We start from the raw sequence: 6,319 nt of genomic DNA on the forward strand, positions 1-6,319 counted from the left end.
GACAACTTTGGTTTCTTGCTAAACCTCAGTTCATAAGGCGTCGTCTCAACGGATTTTGATGGTGCCCTATTTAACGTGAATGCAGCTGTCTTTAATGCATAACCCCAAAACGATAGTGGTAGATCGGTAAGATACATCATATATCGCACCATATCTAATAAAGTACGATTACGACGTTCGGACACACCATTACACCATGGTGTTCGAGGTGGCATCAGTAGTGAAACTATTTCACATTGTTTTAACTGAAGGCCAAACTCGTAACTCAAATACTCTTCTCTACGATCAGATCATAGAAACTTTATTTTCTTGTCACGATGATTTTCTACTTCACTCTGAAATTCTTTGAACTTTTCAAATGTTTCAGACTTTGTGTTTCATCAAGTAGATATACCCATATCTGCTCAAATCATCTGTGAAGGTCAGAAAATAATGATATCCGCCACGAGCCTCAATATTCATTGGACCACATACATCTGTATGTATGACTTCCAACAAATCTGTTGCTCTCTCCATAGTTCCAGAGAACGGTGTTTTAGTCATCTTGCCCATGAGGCACGGTTCGCAAGTATCAAGTGATTCATAATCAAGTGATTCCAAATCCCATCAGTATGGAGTTTCTTCATGCGCTTTACACCAATATGACCTAAACGGCAGTGCCACAAATAAGTTGCACTATCATTATTAACTTTGCATCTTTTGGCTTCAATATTATGAATATGTGTATCACTACGATCGAGATCCAACAAACCATTTTCGTTGGTGTGTATGACCATAGAAGGTTTTTATTCATGCAAACAGAACAACAATTGTTCTCTAACTTAAATGAATAACCGTATTGCAATAAACATGATCAAATCATATTCATGCTCAACGCAAACACCAAATAACACTTATTTAGTTTTAACACTAATCCCGAAAGTACAGGGAGTGTGCGATGATGATCATATCAATCTTGGAACTACTTCCAACACACATCGTCACCTCGCCTTTTACTAGTCTCTGTTTATTCTGCAACTCCCGTTTTCGAGTTACTACTCTTTAGCAACTGAACCAGTATCAAATACTGAGGGGTTGCTATAAACATTAGTAAGTACACATCAATAACATGTATATCCAATATACCTTTGTTCACTTTGCCATCCTTCTTATCCACCAAATACTTGGGGCAGTTCCGCCTCCAGTGACCAGTCCCTTTGTAGTAGAAGCACTTAGTCTCAGGCTTAGGTACAGACTTGGGCTTCTTCACTTGAGTAGCAACTTGCTTGCCATTCTTTTTGAAGTTCCCCTTCTTCCCTTTGCCCTTTTCTTGAAACTAGTTGTCTTGTTAACCATCAACACTTGATGTTTTTCTTGATTTCTACCTTCGTCGATTTCAGCATCACGAAGAGCTCGGGAATTACTTTCGTCATCCCTTGCATATTATAGTTCATCACGAAGTTCTACTAACTTGGTGATGGTAACTAGAGAATTCTGTCAATCACTATTTTATCTGGAAGATTAACTCCCACTTGATTCAAGCGATTGTAGTACCTAGACAATCTGAGCACATGCTCACTAGTTGAGCGATTCTCCTCCATCTTTTAGCCATAGAACTTGTTGGAGACTTCATATCTCTCAACTCGGGTATTTGCTTGAAATATTAACTTCAACTCCTGGAACATCTTATATGGTCCATGACGTTCAAACGTCTTTGAAGTCCCGATTCTAAGCCGTTAAGCATGGTGCACTAAACTATCAAGTAGTCATCATATTGAGCTAGCCAAACGTTCATAACGTCTGCATCTGCTCCTGCAATAGGTCTGTCACCTAGCGGTGCATCAAGGACATAATTTTTCTGTGCAGCAATGAGGATAATCCTCAGATCACGGATCCAATCCGCATCATTGCTACTAACATCTTTCAACATAATTTTTCTCTAGGAACATATCAAAAATAAACAGGGAAGCAACAACGCGAGCTATTGATCTACAACATAATTTGCAAAATACTATCAGGACTAAGTTCATGATAAATTTAAGTTCAATTAATCATATCACTTAAGAACTCCCACTTAGATAGACATCCCTCTAATCATCTAAGTGATTACGTGATCCAAAGCAACTAAACCATGTCCGATTAACACGTGAGATGGAATAGTTTCAATGGTGAACATCACTATGTTGATCATATCTACTATATGATTCACGCTCGACCTTTCGGTCTCTGTGTTCCGAGGCCATATCTGTACATATGCTAGGCTCGTCAAGTTTAACCTGAGTATTCCGCGTGTGCAACTGTTTTGCACCCGTTGTATTTGAACGTAGAGCCTATCACACCCGATTAACACGTGGTGTCTCAGCACGAAGAACTTTCGCAACGGTGCATACTCAGGGAGAACACTTTTGTCTTGAAATTTTAGTGAGAGATCATCTTATAATGCTACCGTCAAACAAAGCAAGATAAGATGCATAAAGGATTAACATCACATGCAATCAATATAAGTGATATGATATGGCCATCATCATCTTGTGCTTGTGATCTCCATCTCCGAAGCACCATGCTCGTGATCTCCATCTCCGAAGCACCGTCATGATCACCATCGTCACCGGCTCGACACCTTGATCTCCATCGTAGTATCGTTGTCGTCTCGCCAACTTTATTGCTTTTACGACTATCGCTACCGCTTAGTGATAAAGTAAAACTATTACATGGCGATTGCATCTCATACAATAAAGCGACAACCATATGGCTCCTGCCAGTTGCCGATAACTCGGTTACAAAACATGATCATCTCATACAACACATTATATCACATCATGTCTTGACCATATCACATCACAACATGCCCTGCAAAAACAAGTTAGACGTCCTCTACTTTGTTGTTGCACGTTTTACGTGGCTGCTACGGGCTTAGCAAGAACCGTTCTTACCTACGCATCAAAACCACAACGATAGTTTGTCAAGTTGGTGCTGTTTTAACCTTCGCAAGGACCGGGCGTAGCCACACTCGGTTCAACTAAAGTGAGAGAGACAGACACCCGCCAGTCACCTTTAAGCAACGAGTGCTCCGAACGGTGAAACCAGTCTCGCGTAAGCGTACGCGTAAAGTCGGTCCGGGCCGCTTCATCTCACAATACCGCTGAACCAAAGTATGACATGCTGGTAAGCAGTATGACTTATATCGCCCACAACTCACTTGTGTTCTACTCGTGCATAGCATCAACGCATAAAACCAGGCTCGGATGCCACTGTTGGGGAACGTAGTAATTTCAAAAAATTTCCTACGCACACGCAAGATCATGGTGATGCATAGCAACAAGAGGGGAGAGTGTTGTCCACGTACCCTCGTAGACCGACAGAGGAAGCGTTATCACAACACGGTTGATGTAGTCGTACGTCTTCACGATCCGACCGATCAAGTACCGAACGCACGGCACCTCCGAAGTTCTACACACGTTCAGCTCGATGACGTCCCTCGAACTCCGATTCAGCCGAGTGTTGAGGGAGAGTTTCATCAGCACGACGGCGTGGTGACGATGATGATGTTCCACCGACGCAGGGCTTCGCCTAAGCTCCGCGACGGTATTATCGAGGTGTAATCTGGTGGAGGGGGGCACCGCACACGGCTAAAATATCGTATATCAAGTGTGTCCATGGGGTGCCCTCTGCCCCCGTATATAAAGGAGCAAGGGAGGAGGAGGCCGGCCCTAGGAGGGGGCGCACCAAGTGTGGAGTCCTACTAGGACTCCCTAGTCCTAGTAGGATTCCACCTCCCATAAGGAATAGGAAAAGAGGAAGGGAAAAAGAGAAGGAAGGAAGGGGCGCCCCCCTTCCCTAGTCCAATTCGGACCAGACCAAGGGGAGGGGTGCGGCCACCCTTGAGGCCCTTTTTCTTCTTTCCCGTATGGCCCAATAAGGCCCAATACGTATTCCCGTAACTCTCCGGTACTCCGAAAAATACCCGAATCACTCGGAACCTTTCCGAAGTCCGAATATAGTCGTCCAATATATCGATCTTTACGTCTCGACCATTTCGAGACTCCTCGTCATGTCCCCGATCTCATCCGGGACTCCGAACTCCTTCGGTACATCAACATACATAAACTCATAATAAAACTGTCATCGTAACTTTAAGCGTGCGGACCCTTTCGGTTCGAAAATTATGTAGATATGACCGAGACACCTCTCCGGTCAATAACCAATAGCGGGACCTGGATGCCCATATTGGCTCCCACATATTCTACGAAGATCTTTATCGGTCAGACCGCATAACAACATACGTTGTTCCCTTTGTCATCGGTATGTTACTTGCCCGAGATTCGATCGTCGGTATCTCGATACCTAGTTCAATCTCGTTACCGGCAAGTCTCTTTACTCGTTCCGTAATACATCATCCCGCAACTAACTCATTAGTCACAATGCTTGCAAGGCTTATAGTGATGTGCATTACCGAGTGGGCCCAGAGATACCTCTCCGACAATCGGAGTGACAAATCCTAATCTCGAAATACGCCAACCCAACAAGTACCTTTGGAGACACCTGTAGAGCACCTTTATAATCACCCAGTTACGTTGTGACGTTTGGTAGCACACAAAGTGTTCCTCCGGTAAACGGGAGTTGCATAATCTCATAGTCATAGGAACATGTATAAGTCATGAAGAAAGCAATAGCAACATACTAAACGATCGGGTGCTAAGCTAACGGAATGGGTCAAGTCAATCACGTCATTCTCCTAATGAGGTGATCTCGTTAATCAAATGACAACTCATGTCTATGGCTAGGAAACATAACAATCTTTGATTAACGAGCTAGTCAAGTAGAGGCATACTAGTGACACTCTGTTTGTCTATGTATTCACACATGTATTATGTTTCCGGTTAATACAATTCTAGCATGAATAATAAACATTTATCATGATATAAGGAAATATATAATACTTTATTATTGCCTCTAGGGCATATTTCCTTCAGGTACAAAAATATTAAATGCACTTACATACCTCTCCCCATCAGGGAAGATCAACCACCTCTGCTCGCGGGTCGCCGGCACGGACGGGAGCCGTGTAGCACCACGCTGGTAGACGGTGCCACCCTCCTCCTCAAGATCAGTCGGCTCCCCGCCATCACCAGCATGGCCACTCGGCTCCTCGGGCTGATCCGGCCAGGTACCCCATCCGGACGTGTGCTCCTCCGGGGTCTCGTGGGCCGAACTCTCGTGGGCCGAAGGCCAGTCGACCCGAGGCTCGTGGGCCCAAGACCCGTGGACCGGAGGCTCGTGGACCGGAGTCCGTGTAGCCTCCTCCTCGGACGAGTCCACCCTACCTCCTCTCCCGCGACCACGTGCCCCACCTCCTCTCTTCCTACCTCGTCCCCTGCTGGGCACCGCGGTCGACGAAGAAGGGCCCGGCGGTGTGGACATACTGTCCAGCAACGCTCGGCGGAGAGGTACGTCTGGAATCGAAGACCTCAGACCACACACCGATGAAGAAGGGGCCTTGGCGCGCTCCCGACCAGCGCCCACCATCTTTCAACACCTGCCATGACAAACAGTAAACGAAATTAGTACAACATAAAAAAAAGACCGACATGAATAATAATATGTGTATCACTTAAGTGTATCATCATCAAGTACAACATTAAAAAATTTAATACCTGACACTACTAATAATCTCGATCAGTATCATCAATAAATGCATAATCATCATCATCACTATAATCAATGACGGGCTCATAGGGTTCAGTGGCATCAACCTGTGCAAGGCCACCTTGACGTAATCAGTCAAGCAATGACAGGTCATCCGCAGCAGTAACCTCTTCTTGTTCCGGCTCTTCTTGTTCCTCCTCTGGGGTGATGTCGGATTCACTGTCGCTGTCTACTTCAATGTTTTGGGGTGAAGTAGAGCGGTTCTTGAAACGCTTTTTGGAAAGACGTGTCTGTTGGAAGAATTCTCCTTCATATGTGTCTGGGTTAATGTGAGGTTCATAATCCTCTTCCTTTGGGGGAGATAGTCTAGCACGTGGCGGCACTTCATAAACGACATCCCAACCTTTCAGATTTGGATTAGTTTGGCAGGCCCACGGTAGATAGAATACTTGGGTCGCCTGTTGAGCCGTAATATAGACATCAGGAACATCTAAATGGGTGCTTTGGTTGATTTCAACTAGCCCTATATGTTCATGAGTCCTTCTAGTCTCCTTCGGCTGAAACCAATAACATTTGAAGACTACGACATTCGGTGGGTTTTCACCATAGAATAGAAGTTCATAAATTGCTTCAACTCTCCCATAATACTCGGTACCTCCTTCGCCGATAGCAGATACACAACAATTTGTAGACT

The sequence above is a fragment of the Triticum aestivum genome, chromosome 2D (assembly GCF_018294505.1).
Source record: "Triticum aestivum cultivar Chinese Spring chromosome 2D, IWGSC CS RefSeq v2.1, whole genome shotgun sequence".
NCBI classification, from domain to species: domain Eukaryota; kingdom Viridiplantae; phylum Streptophyta; class Magnoliopsida; order Poales; family Poaceae; genus Triticum; species Triticum aestivum.